This window comes from Acinonyx jubatus, chromosome E1 (genome assembly GCF_027475565.1).
Source record: "Acinonyx jubatus isolate Ajub_Pintada_27869175 chromosome E1, VMU_Ajub_asm_v1.0, whole genome shotgun sequence".
NCBI classification, from domain to species: Eukaryota; Metazoa; Chordata; class Mammalia; order Carnivora; family Felidae; genus Acinonyx; species Acinonyx jubatus.
In genome coordinates this window covers 26607964-26622910 of record NC_069397.1, presented here as the reverse complement: position 1 = coordinate 26622910, position 14947 = coordinate 26607964, and the positions used below count along the sequence as shown (strand labels likewise).

Below are 14947 nucleotides of genomic sequence, written 5' to 3'. Positions count from 1 at the left end.
ACGTATATCTTACTACTTTATGAGGGGCAGGATTTTCTACCTCTTCCAAATTTCTGACACTCTCCTGGCCCCTGTTCTATTGCAGCGGAGGTACTTGCAGTAAAACCTGGGGATCGGCTTAATCTCTAAAATTCCAAGAAGCCATATGTGGCCCTGTGTCACACTAAGATTACTTAATGACCTCCAGTAGGTTTAAAGTATTATCTTTGTTTTTATGCAGATCATGCAAAAATCTCATATAGGCTCTGACACAGTTTACCTATCACGGCAAGACACCTCCTTTTCTTAACTTCAGTGTCTTTCAATTCTCCTTTGGGGCCGTTGTCAGAAATTTTGTAGAGAGACTGCACTGACTGATCTTTTGGAGAAGTTTGTACAAGGATTTCTATGATGTAATGATAGAGAATTTAATGTTCTGACCGCTACTGCCTATTAATTGTATTATCATGAGCTGTGATTTTTGTTGTGTATTCTTAACATAAATGATAATGGTAAGAAATTATTTACCGGGAACATTTTATGCGTTCTAGATTATGTTTTTATTGATCTTTGGAAGAGGGATGGTAGTACCTAGACAAATGCAGCCAATTTGTGTGGGTATGAAATGATTCTGTAATAGAAATCTTTTATATTTTACTTCTTTGCCTATATTATTTTAAAACACTAAAGCTTTTTTCTTCCCTTTGAGAGATATATCTTACTTGATTAATACAGTTCAATTTCTGTGACTCACATTCCAGAATAAAGGTTGGTAGGTTACCTAACTTTCTGAGCTGGTCTGGATTGTGTTGATAAAAGTACTGCTCACTTTATTTCATAGGATTTTCACAATTGTTAAGTGAGATAGTAAATGGGAAATCACTATATAAATTAAAATATGGTGATGGTGTCAGTTTACTCTGAAAGCTGGAAATATATCACTGCAGAATACTGTTGCTTTGTATCATTTCACAGTTTGATGTTTTATATTAAGTGTTACTTATCTGAAAATATTATCACACACTTCTGAGATGATCTTTGCCCTAGTTTTGGACCCAATAAAAGCTACCTACGAATAGTTTCATACTGTAACCCATTGCATTAGTCATCATGGTTAATAAGTAGGTGACTAGAAAATGAGTATAGTTTTGCATTTGGTAGTTTAAATCTGATCTTTCTTGGTCATCATGTATTGTCACTTAAGAATTTCCAAGTGCAAGGGTTTGCCTGGGTGGCTCAGTCGGTTAAATGTCTGACTTAATTTCAGCTCAGGTCATGATCTCACAGTTTGAGTTCGAGCCCTAGGTCAGGCTCAGTGCTGCTGGTGTGGAGCCTGCTTGGGATTTTCTCTCTCTCTCATCTCTCTCTCTCTCTCTCTCTCTGTCTCTGTCTCTCTGCCACTCCCTCCCATGGGTGGTCTCTCTCAAAATAAATAAATAGACATAAAAAATTTTTTTTCCAAGTGCAGGGCACCTAGATAGCTCAGTTGGTTGAGCATTTGACTCTTGCTTTTGGCTTGGGTCATGATCTCACCATTGGGCTCTGTGATGGATTTGGAGCCTGCCTAAGATTCTCTCTCTTTCTGGGGCGCTTGGGTGGCTCAGTTGGTTGGACATCCGACTTCGGCCCAGGTCATGATCTCACGGTTTGTGAGTTCGAGCCCCTCATTGGGTTCTGTGCTGACAGCTCGGAGCCTGGAGCCTGCTTTGGATTCTGCATCTCCCCTCCCTCTGCCCCTCCCCTGCTCATGCTCAGTCTCTCTCTCTCTCTCTCAATAATGAATGAATAAACGTTAAAAAAAATTAAAGAAAAAAAAAAGATTCTCTCTTTCAGGGTGCCTGGGTGGCTCAGTTGGTTGAGTGTCTGACTTTGGTTCAGGTCATGATCTCACGGTTCTTGGGTTCCAGCCCCGCATCAGGCTGTATGCTGACAGCTCAGAGCTCAGGGTTTGCAGAGCCTGGAGCCTGCTTCAGATTCTATGTCTCCTTCTCTCCCTGCCCCTCCCCTGTTAGCTCTGTGTCTCCCCCAAAAAATAAAATAAAATGTTTAAAAAAAAAGAGAGAGAGAGATTCTCTCCTCAAAAAAAAAAAGAAAAAGAATTTCCAAATGCAGAGGAAGTTGAAGTTTTTGGTGCTTACATATAGTTAACTAAAGGTTAGAAATAACATTACTTACTTCTATTAAGTAAAAAACGTTATCATTTCACCAAAGCCTACTGAAAGCAATATGTAGAATTAGAAGCAATCTCTATGAACATATAGTTATATTCTTCCCATTTAACAGAGGAGAAAATTGAGCCCCACAAACAATCAGTAATTGGCTTTCCTGAGGTCATATGGTTTAGGTAGTGCCACACCCTGAACTGGAAATGAAATTACAAGTCTTTTCTCTGTTCTTCTAAGGTTGTTTCCAGGCATCTTTTTATGGTTTGGTATTATTTTCCAGTTTGCATGAAAATAGTTTCTTCTATGTATTAAAGGGATCTATATGTGTGTATACATTTTTCCCTTTTTAGCTGATTTATTCTTGTTTTAATTTTTTTAACGTTTTTATTCATTTTTGAGAGATAGAGACAGAGCGCAAGCAGGGGAGGGGCAGAGAGAGACACACAGCATCCGAGGCAGGTTCCAGGCTCTGAGCTGTCAGCGCAGAGCCCTATGTGGGGCTCAAACTTATGAACCACACGATCATGACCTGAGCCCAAGTTGGGCGCTTAAACCAACTGAGCCACCAAAGCACCCGTTAGCTGATTTATTCTTATAAATTCTAGGAAAACAAAAACACTGTGCTTGCCAAGATTTGCAGTGGAATGGAATAGAGAAAGAAAGAAAATTAGTTCTGTTCTTCAGAACAGTTTTTCTGAGTTCATGCTGCATTACTATCAGATATCAAGGTGTCTTCTTTCTGACAAGTGGAAAAGACAGAGTATCTTTGTAACATGTTTCTCTACTGAGTAAATGTTGTTGGTAATAAGGAAGAAGCTGTTTTAATTTCTTTGTTCCTGTTAAAAAATCTCCCCAAACTATTTGTGATTTTAATATTCTGTTATATTAATTATCTGTTAATTTATTGAGCCATTTCTCTATTTTATTCTGGGTAAATAGCCAGTGTAGAATAGTTCATTTCTTTTCTTATTGAGAACTGTTTCGTTTCCACTGATTTCATAAAACCTGTTTAGTCTCTCGCCATTTTTGGAGATTATACGGCCAAATACTTAATAATCACTGTTTTTTTGCCTAGTGCTTTTTGTTGGCGTTTCTCTCTCTCTTTGGTACAGACATAAACTCCAGATTAGAGAATCTTTACTAAACCTCAGAAACAAACTTAATGAATTAAGTGATAATGCGTTTGTTGTTGTATTAGTTAATAATCTGCTTTCACAGACTTGCAAGTATTTTGAGGGGTAAACTATTAGAGTTTATTGCTTCAAGAAACTCTATTTAGGAAAGCAACTGTGTTTAGGGTTTGCCGAACTGATATTATATATTATGTAAACCCTTCGGTAAAGCTCATTTAAAAATATTATCCTCCTTGAAGGTTTTGGAAATTTGAACAGGAGACATTTTTCTGTGTCAGATAAAAGACTAAGGCATTTAAAGCTTAAGGCATTTTTAAATTAAGCAAGGGTGACCCATTGAGTAATCCTGTCCCAGCTAGTCTAACTGAAATTGCTAAAGAGTTTGTTGGTATTCAGAGATACATTATCTTTTCAGTATTTCATTATGATGTTTTCTCTTGTTCTTGAAGATCTTTAATAATAACCTTGGTCTTGGGGCGCCTGGGTGGCTCAGTTGGGTAAGTGCTGGACTTTGGCTCAGGTCATGATCTCATGATTCGCGGTTTGATCCCTGCATCGGGCTCTGTGCTGGCAGCTCAGAGCCTGGAGCCTGCTTCAGATTCTGTGTCTCCCTCTCCCTCTGCCCCTCCCCGGCTTGCACTGTGTCTCTCTCACTCTCTCTCTCTCTTGAAAATAAATAAAACATTTTTAAAAATTAAAAAAATAATAACCTTGGTCTTCATAATTTTTTTTTAGAAGTACTAGGTAGATAGTGTTAAGAGCCAGGGCAATGAAGCTAGATTGCATTCTTTCAAATTCCAGCTTTTACTACTATGCAACCCTTGGGCTAGTTACTTAACCTCTTCCTCCTAGGCTATGAAGTTGGTGCCTGTTAAGGTTAAATGAATAGATTTAAGTAAAGTGTTTGGAATGGCATATAGTTAATCATGATTGTTATTGTTATCATCAGGTAGCCTACTGAGCAAGTTGCTAAGAGAAAACTCTTTCCCAACCTTCTTTGAACACATGTCTTTGTTGCTGCTTACTTGTCATTGTTTGCTCAGTATTAATGAAGGTTCAGTAAATAAATATATATATATTTCATTTTGTGAATATTTTACAACATGTGTGAGATTCTTAACCAAATGAGGTATTCTTATAGGCTATTCTCTCAGTTTTTTTGTGTGTTATTGTTATTAGTTTACATTATCTGTGCAAACCATAACAGAATTTGAGAATTGCTATTTGGGAATTTAACGTGCATTGTTATCTTCTAGCACTTACTTTCTTTGCATGGGAAGATTATTCTGCAATGACATCTATTGCTGTATCTGTTCATTCATCCAATCAGGGAACAAAAATCTAAAAATCTTGTGTTAGTTCCTTTACCAGGTTTTGGAGAAAACAGTGGGAAGCAAGGACAAATGTATTTTAGTTGGGACCCTGATAGAGAAAGGAGTAAACACAGAAATGAAAGAATAAACAGTGTAGTAAATATTAGGAAGGAAACAAAGGTATGAGAGTTAATGTGGATGTGTGCCCATTTGAGATTCTAGCACAGTATACGTGGAATACAGCAACATGAAATGAGGTAGGGAACATACTCATGGTCCAGATTATATAGAGCTTTGTAGGCCATGGAAATGAATTTGGATTTGATTTTGAGCGTAATAGGAAGTCCTACAATTTCAAGTAGGGGAGTAGTATGATTTATAAGGACTCCACTCTCGTTCACATGTGAAGGATGAATTGAAGGGGACAAGAATAAAAATGGAAAGAGAAGTTAGGAGTCCATGGCAGTAGTCTAAATGAGAGATGAAAATGGCCTGGACCACAGTGGTGGCAAACAAGTGGAGAGCCGTGGGTGGATACTAAATATATTTGGAATAGGACTGGGTCCTGGATTAGATGTGAAGAGTAAGGAAATGAGAAGAGTCAAGGATGACTGTGCTTCTGGATTTAGTAACTAGGTGGAGGGTTGTGCCAAGTACTGGGAGAGGGAAGGTTTGGGAAGGACCAGGTTTATGACAAGAAGGGGGATGGGAAGGACATGTTAAATTTGAGATGCTTAGCAATCATCCAAATGTGGTATTAGGGACACAGATCTAGACAGCAGGACCAGAAATGCAAATTCAGGTTAGTATTTTAGGGGCGCCTGGGTGGCTACATTGGTTAAGTGTCCGACTTCAGCTCAGGTCATGATCTCGCGCTTCCTGAGTTCGAGCCCCGCATCAGGGTCTGTGCTGACAGCTTAGAGCCTGGAGACTGCTTCAGATCTATGTCACCCTCTCTCTCTGCCTGCACTCCACTCACACTCTGACTCTCTCTCTCAAAAATAAACATTAAAAAAATTAAAACAATTAAAAATTAAAACAAATTAAAACAAATTCAGGCTAGTATTTTAAACTACCCAAATAAATCACTTGGGGTGACAGGGAAGAGGAGAGGACCCAGGTCAGGTAAAAGAGAGCTGGCAAAGGAGGCCAAGGAGTGTTTGAAGAAAAAACAAATACACAAAAGTAATAAAAGTGAGTATATCTAGCAGGGAGAGTACTAGATAGATGAGGGAACTAGATTGTTCACTTTTTTCATATATATATATATATATACATACACACATACACATATATATAAATATGTAGGCATATGTAAAAATATAAATATGTAGGTATATGTGTGTGTATATATATGTGTATGTGTGTATGTATATATATATACACACACATACATGTATACATATATATATAAAGCATGTGAAAGTTTTTACTTATTCAGAATTCTTTTAAGAAAGGATCAGCTCTGTGAGTTCTTATTCTGTGGTCTAAATGAGACCAGACTAAAGTCCAGTAAAGTTTATTATTATTTTTTAATGTTTATTTATTTACTTATTTTTTCAAATAAGTCTCAATTTTAATAAGATCTTCTACATACACATTTGCTACTAAAACTGGAACCAGCACATAAAAAAATTTTTGTTACAATCCAAGTTTTTAAAAACAGAAAATCTAGCCTATGCACCCTGCCCTAATTATAATTATGCTCTAGCCAAACCACCCAGTATTCTCTATAATTCCTCCTGCACAAGTTACTTGGCTTCCAATTTGATGTTAGGTTTTCTTTTTTTTTTTTTTTTTAATGTTTTTATTTTTTAGAGAGTGTGAGTGGGGGAAGGGCAGACACACACACACACACACACACACACACACACACAATCTGAAGCAGGCTCCAGGCTCCCAGCTGCCAGCACAGAGCCCTATTCTACAGAGCTCTATTGGATGCTTAACCCAACTGAGCCACGCAGGAGCCCCGTGTTAGGTTAACCTATCTTCATGACTTCAGGCTTCTCAAACACACAGGCAACACTCAAAACCTACTAGTGCTTCCATGGGTCATATCAAAAAATGGAACTAAAGTATATTGAAGTCGTTCAAATGCAAGCTACAGGATTCCTCACAAATTACTGTTATCAAGGTAGAAAAGACAAAACAGAGTTTATATCATAGATTATCAAAATATTACACAGTTTGTCTTAACAGAGCAGCTTTCCCAAGCTGCTGCATACTGATCCTAAAATTACTAGCAAGAAAAAAAACAGTATCATAAGGTTTATGTTTACATCAACTCCATGTCATAATTATTCTCCATGCTGGTATCCTCAGAAGGATCTCTATGATACAGGTGATAGTGACATATACATCTAAATCTTTCCACTCTTGATTCATCCGTGGAATGCTGGTTGAAGTAGTGATGGTTTTTAATAAACCACATCAGCCTTTCCGTTCTTTCTTTCCGAGCAGTTAACAAAGTCCTTATTCCACCCCTCCTCCTGTTGCTGAGTATTTGGTCCACAAGCTCCTGTGGTTTCTTCTCGCTGTCCTGCTGTTGGGGTGGTTATTCCGGTAGAGGGGAAGGGAGTTTGATACTAGGGTTGAGAGTCAATTTACTAAGGTTCTTTATTAATACCTCAGAGATAGTTTGAGAGGCAGCTGAGCTTTCCTGGGAATTCTCTTCACTGGCCATCTGAGAAGGTTCTGGGCTACAAGATGGGTAAAGCTTTGTTGGCGAATGCATTGAAAGCCTAGTTGCAGATTAATCTTCTTCTAGATCTTTGGATTCCAGTGGAAAGTGATTCTCAAGACTCAACTTGCTGCAAAGTAGCCTGGAAAGAACGATACAGCCCAGAAAAAGTGAGAAGAACCAAAACTTCAACAAACTGTAGCAAAGAAAGAACAAATGTTTATTTATTTTTGAGAGTGAGCAAGAGACAGAGCACTAGAGGAGGAGGGGCAGACAGAGAAGGAGACCTAGAATCCAGGGCAGGCCCCAGGCTCTGAGCTGTCAGTGCAAGAGCCTCATGCGGGGCTTAAACTCAAACTGCAAGATCATGACCTGAACTGAGATTGGACACTTAACCAACTGAGCCACCCAGGCGCCCCTAAAGTCCAATAAAGTTGAAATTGTTGATCTGACTAGCCACTTCCTTATTGTTGAGTCTGATTCCTTCCAGAAACCTTCAAGTCTCCATATTGCAAAAAGCATTTAATTAAGAGAATATACAAGGCTCTCCTGCCTCTTATAAGTTTTTAAGATCCACTTACAGGAGATGTTAGTACTGCTTCTATGGAGCAGAAGAATTTTCTTTAATTTCTTATTAAATAATCATAAGGATATCTCTAGGATCTCTATATCTGCAAAAATCTAATTTAGAAATTCAGATATTTGAGTTTATTAGTACCTTAGTAACTGTTGTCAAGTGTACCTCAAAGTATGCCTAGCTGATAGTAAGTACTCAGTAAATATTTATTAAATGAGTAAATTTCATTGTATAATTTTATGCCAATTTATTTGTTTGTTCTTTTGACAATGGACAGTTGAGTTGTTATGACTTTTGCTATTAAGACCAGTGTAGCTAAAAATATTGTACCTATCAGCTCTTCACGTGCAGGAAGTTCTTTTGGCTATATGTCTAGGCATAGAATTGCTAGCAAGGATATGCCAGTATTCACCTTTTTACAAGGTGTTTTCCAAGTTCTGCTATTGTCATCTGCTTATATTTTGCTGAAAGAATCCATGCAGAGAATGGTGTGGTGGATTATAAAATTTAGTGGTGACTTGCAAAATGGTCACAAATTCTTCTCATCCTTTGTAGTGTGATTTTACTGTTACTGTACTCCTTGACGCTGTACTTTGCCACATGACTTTTTTTGACCAAAGGAACATTAGCAAGTGTGATACAAGCAGAGACTTGAAAAACTTGCACATTGGGCATATCTTCTCTTACGGCTCTTTAGAACTCTGAGCCCACCATGTGAAAAAAAAAAAAAAAAAAGCCAGACTAACCTTCTGGGGCATAGGAGACCTAACATGAGGCATCCCAACTGAGACCTGCCTAGCTCAAGAGCCAAGCTAGTCCAGACCAGAATTGTCTAGCCTAACTCACAGAATCATGAGAAATATTGAATGATTTTTTTGAAGTCACTAAATTTTGGAACTATATTACTACATAGTAAAATAGACTGGATAAAAATGGTATCTTGTGATCTTGATTCATATTTTTTGATTGTCAGCGAGATCAAATAGATATCTTCATTATTGGCCATGAAATACCTGTTTATGTCTTTTGCCTATTTTAGTTTTATAGAGTTATCTTTTTCTTCATATTTAAATTATTTATATAACTCTTCTGTTTCTTGGTTTGTTTCTCTTTTTCCATACATATACAAAACACCTTCATTTTTTGTTACTATAACATGTGTGTATGTATGTATATATGTACAGAGAGAGAGTCTGAACACAATTTTGTCAGATACATGTATATTGCAACTATTTTCTCTCATTCTGTGGTTTACCTTTTTGGTTTTCTTTTCTTTCTTTCTTTCTTTATTTATTTACTTACTTACTTACTTACTTACTTACTTACTTACCTTTTTGGTTTTCCTAACAAGTTTTTAAACTTGATAAAGTACAGTTTATCAATTTTCTTTTATGGTTCTTGTTTTTTAAGCCTAAGAAATAGTTGTCCACTCCAAGATTGCAAAGATTTTCTCCTTGTTTTTTCCTAGAAGGTTTATAGTATTAGTTCTTACATTTAGATCTATGATCATTTCAAATCAGTTATTGCATTTGAAAAATAAAGGGTGATGTTCACTCTTTCATAAGAATATTCAGTTATTTTAGTACCATTTGTTGAAGAGATGTTCCTTTCACCATTGAATTGCCTTGTACCTTTGTTGAAAATTAATTGACCCAATATATGTGGGTCTAATTCTGTATTCTCTATTCTGTTTCACTGATCTATGTCTGTCCTTTTGCCAAAACCACACTGTCATTACTGTAACTTTATAATAAATCTTGAAATCAGTTAGTGCAAGTCTTACAACTCTGGTCTTGATCCAAATTGTTTTAGCTATTCTAAGTTTTTTGCATTTCCATATAAATTTGAATCCACTTGTCACTTTTGAGTTTTTAAAAAACCTGCTTGCGTTTTGATTTAGATTGCATTAAACCTATACATCAGTTTGAGGGAAATTGTCATAATAACAATATTGAGTCTTTCAAATGATCAACATGGTATATTTCCCTGTGTATTTAGGCCCTCTGTAATTTCTTTTCTTACTGTTTTAGAATAGGTCTTGCATGTATGTTATTAAACTTACCTCTTTTTTTTTTTAAGTGTCCAAAATGGTTTTATTTTTTTTTTCCCCTCTATTTTTTTAAAAATATAGTTTATTGTCAAATTGGCTAACATACAGTACGTAAAATGTGCTCTTGGTTTTTGGGGTAGATTCCTGTGGTTCATTGCTTACATACAACACCCAGTCCTCATCCCAACATAAACTTACCTCTTAAATATTTTATGTTTCAGATGCTATTGTAAATTAAATTTTTAAAAAAAGGTTTTTTTAGTGTTTATTTTTGAGAGAGAGTGTGAGTGGGGGGAGGGGCACAGAGAGAGAGGGAGACACAGAATCTGAAGCAGGCTCCAGGCTCTGAGCTGTCAGCACAAAGCAGGGCTTTGATGAATTTGATGCAGGGCTCAAACTCACAGACTGAGAGATCATGACCCAGGCCGAAGTCAGACGCTTAACCAACTGAGCCACCCAGGTGCTCTGTAAAATTTTTAAATTTAAATTTCTAATTGTTTATTTCAGGTATATAATAGAGAGTTGGTTTTTACACCTGTGACCTTACCAAATTCATTTTTTAGTTCCAGTAGTTCTGAGCATTTTTCAGTTTTCTCTTATTTTGACCCATGAGTTATTTAAAACTGTGCATTAGCTTCTGAGTATGTATAAATTTTATATTTTTGTTACTAAAGTTTGACACAATTTCTGAATTATCAGAGAATGTGGTCTCTGATGCCCATTCTTTGGAGTATGTTGAGACTGGTCTCTTGACTTAATCAAGGTTAAGTGGCTTTAAAAATTCATATTCTCTGATATTAGATGCTGAATCTTATATATATCCATTCCTACCCTTTATTATTGTTTTTAACATTTCTTTGTCCATAATTCTACTGACTGCTGCCTTTTTTTCAATGTTTATTTTTGAGAGAGAGTGCACAAGTTGGGGAGGGGCAGAGCAAGAGAGGGAGACAGAATGCAAAGAGTCCAGGCTCTGAGCTGTCAGTGCAGAACCTGACCTCACGAACTGTGAAATCATGACCTGAACCAAAGTTGGATGCTTAACTGACTGAGCCACCCAGGTGCCCCGCAACATTTTATTTCTTAATTGTATTGTTCAAATCTTTTATCTTCACTGAATATTTTTCTTTGCTTGAAATGTCAGTAACAGTTCTTTTTAAATCTACCAATACAGTGTTGGATTTATCCATTTCTCCATGTATTTTTATGTTATAAATTTTTTTAAGTTTATTTATTACTGAGCAAGAAAGGGAGAGAGAGAATTTCAGGCAGACTCTACTGTTAGCGTGGAACCTGATACAGGGCTTGTCCAGTGCTTAACCAACTGAGCCACTCATATGCCCCTGTTATAAATTTTGCTGCTATATTGTATTAGTGCTTTCAGATTTAGAATTATTATATTTTCCTGGTGAATTGAAACTTTTATTATTATGTTCTGTGTCCCTAATAATGACTTTTGTCTTTCGTCTTATTTTCAGCCTTTCTGTGTCCTTATAAAAAAGCATGGATTTTTTAAAAATACAGTTTGCAATCTTTTTAAAGCGATTTGATAGTTTTTTAAATGATTGAGAACCCTTTAAAAAAAAAAAAGTGTTTGTTTTTGAGAGAGAGTTCACACACGCACACACACACAGGGGAGGGGTGGAGAGAGAATACCAAGCAGGCTCCACACTGTCAGCGCAGAGCCCCACACAGGGCTTGAACTCATAAACCATGAGATCATGACCTGAGCTGAAATGAAGAGTCAGCCACTTAACCAACTGAGCCACCCAGGCACCCCTAAAATGATAAGTTTAATCTGTTTATGTTTATTTTGATTATTGACATATTTGGACTATTCGGACTTCTTTCTATCAAGCACTATTTTGAAGCTCCCAAACTTTAGAACACATTAGATCTCATCTTTCTCTTCCATATTTATATATCATTATCCAAATGTAATTTCTTTTTAAAATTATTGTCACAGACACTATTATTATTTTATACAATACTTGGTTAAACACGCTTATTTATTGCCTACCATTATGTCTTTATTTTATTGGGCACACAATTCTAGACTAGCTATTTTATCTCAAAACTCTGATATTATTCCATTATTTTATGGCTTTTATTGTTGCTGTTGAGAGTTCTGCTTCCATTCTAACTGTTCTTCCATTTCTTAGCAATTTGTCCTTTTTGACTTTTTTCAAGATCAAGACTTACTTTAGTGTTGTGCAATTTGACTGCAGTGTTTCTGGTTAAGACTTATTTTTATTTGTTCTACTTGGGATATATTGTACTTCCTAGATTGATGGGCTCAGTTTTGGAAATTTTAGGTCTTTATTTTTTGAATTTACATTTCTCCTATTTTTTATATTCTTCTGGGTTTGCAATTAAACAAATGATAGACCTTCTCATTCTGTCTTCTGTGTCTCTTATTTGCTTATATTTTCCATCTTTGCTGCATTCTTAATAAATTCCCTGGATAGCTCATCCAATTAATCTGTGTTTGACCCGTGCATTTTATCCATTGGCTTTTAATTTCAGCAGTGATTACTTTTAGAATTTCCATTTACTTTTCTTTCCTTCAAATCTATTTAGTTGGGGTAGTTTGTATTGTGTGCTCATTTTTGTAATTGCATCCTTTGTTCAGTAAACATTTTATACATAACTATTCTATAATATATGTACTCTGCACCTGAATCTCTAATATCTGTTGTTCTTGTTCTGAAGGGGTAGTGGATTGGTAGAGCAGTTGGAGGTGTTTGTATTGATAATGGCTTGTTTTCTGGTACTTCTACGAGTTTATTGATTGATCTTACTCTGTTGGAGTCCAGCAAACCTAATTTACAAAGAGGGTTTACTTCTGCCTCTGCTTAAAGCTAGAAAGGCACCTCTGATTTGGGACTACATCAGTAGTGCTTGGGGTTGTAGCAGAAGAAATATTCTCTATCCTCTTTGAGTCTCTTGCTGGGCCTAGGGATTAAACTGATATAAAATAGATTCGTAGGGGCGCCTGGATGGCTCAGTCGGTCATGATCTCACGGTTTGTGGGACTTCAGCTCAGGTCATGATCTCACGGTTCATGGGTTTGAGCCCCACATTGCGCCCTCTGCTGTCAGCACAGAGCCCGCTTCCAATTCTCTGTCTCCCTCTCTGTTTGCCCCTCCCCTGTTCATTCTCTCTCTCTCAAAAATAAATAAATATTAAAAAAAAAAAAAGACAGTAGGAGAAAATCATACAAACTTTACTAATTTTTTAACATGTAAATGGGAACCTTCACAAGAGAATGAAGACCCAAAGAAGTGACCAGAGCAGGAAACTTTTATACCTTTTAGATCAAGAAACAATAAATTTGTGAAGAATTGACAACACAAAGAAGTTTGTTCTAGAAGTAGTAAATGGTGAATAAATAACTAGAAAGATAAGGGTTAATTTAATACAGCTTGTTTGTACAGATTTGTCAGCCCCAAGTTTCCCGTCTCTGTGTTAAGAATGTCTTCCTTCCTCCTGGTACGGGGCGGGGGGGGGGGGGGGGTGCCTTTTACCTGGGAGTTTTATTTCCTGCTGTCAGGAAGAAAAAGGAAAGTCAAAGTGTCCTTCTTGTACCTGCCATTTCTTAAAAGTACCTTTAATTCAAAGGAATCAATATGCCTAAGTGGCATATTTTGGGGTGACATTCTATTTTTCTTCATGGGTTTCTGCCCAAAGAGGAAGTCACAAGTATAGCTTCTCATCTCCAAAGTTCAGTCTTTCTACAGGGATGTTGCTGTAGGAAGCTTCTCAGGGTAGCCTGAGCCCTCTCATTTGCCAGTTGCTCTTCTCAGTTTCTTTCCTACTGCTCAGGTTTTCTTCTGTTCCCACTCTGCTTCACAAGTACCCTAGCTCTTAGACCAGTCTCTGTAGGTCTGTTGTATAGTTTACTTATTTTTTGGAGGGATGGAAGGGACCTTGGAGACTGCCTCTTCCCTTTGTGAAACCAGTGATGTCTCAAAGAATTTGTCCAATCTAGCGTGCAGTTTCTATAGAGAAGGAACCCTCAAAATTCCTAGTGCATGTACCTGACTTCATATAGTAAATGTTACTGAAAAGTTTAATTTATATTTTTGCACGTATATTATTTTGTTATTTTATGAAACCCTATCTTGAAGTCATGTGGTGCTAAGAATTCATCGATACATATAATGACACCATAATTTACCTACTCAGTAGGTTCAAATTTTCCTAAGATAGAAGTGAAGGTCCCTAGATGATTATTATCAGGAAGCTATTTAATATTTAAGAGAAAATGAAACACAAAATAGCCTTTAAAGTGAGCAAAGAATGACAATTCAGTGTAGAAAATGATGTAGGAAATTCTGTCTCTTTAATGTTGAATGACCAAAAAATACCAACAGTTATTTCCATTTACCCATCTTAATAGGTGTAGTGGGGACATTACTACTATTTTGATGCATGGATAACATATAACAAGTTCTAGTATTTTTCCAAACAATGGGTAATAAAAAAAATTCTGTTTCATAGATCATAAAGTTTGGAATTATCTGGATCAAATCCTTCATTTTGATTCAAATAATTTGAAATGTGTACTTTTGTCATTTGCAAGTATTCTGTGATGTAACTTTCTCTCATTGAATTTTTTTTAATGTTTATTATTGAGAGAGAGAGAGAGACAATAGGGAGAGGGGCAGAGAGAGGGAGACACAGAATCTAAAGCAGGCTCCAGGCTCTGAGCTGTCAGCACAGCCCAATGTGGGGCTTGAATCCACGAGCTGTGAGATCATGACCTGAGCCAAAGTCAGACACTCAGCTGACTGAGCCACCCAGGCACCCCTAACTTATTTTCATATTAATGACTTATATAGGCTAGTTTATAAACCCCGCTATTTTAAGTAAGGAGTCTATTAAGCAATCTGAATTTAAAATTTTGTCAGAAATACACAAACAGTAAAAAACCCACAAAGAAATTACTAAAAGAAGCAAAGGTGAAATCTTCTGATTTTGATGACAGGCCTTTATTTGTCTATTTGTGAGAATCAACAGAGATGAGTGTTCTCTTAATTCTGCT

At 36.6% G+C, this 14947-nt stretch overlaps 2 protein-coding genes and 1 pseudogene across 4 annotated transcripts in view; 1 reads left to right on the top strand and 2 right to left on the bottom strand.

Moving 5' to 3' along the window:
- Nucleotides 1-14947, top strand: part of VMP1 (vacuole membrane protein 1) — a 126255-nt gene that overhangs the window by 726 nt on the left and 110582 nt on the right. The gene's annotated exons all lie outside the window — the stretch shown is intronic.
- Nucleotides 1-14947, bottom strand: part of PTRH2 (peptidyl-tRNA hydrolase 2) — a 55806-nt gene that overhangs the window by 7233 nt on the left and 33626 nt on the right. The window lies entirely within an intron of this gene.
- On the bottom strand, nt 6559-7828 carry LOC113592658 (developmental pluripotency-associated protein 3-like; annotated as a pseudogene).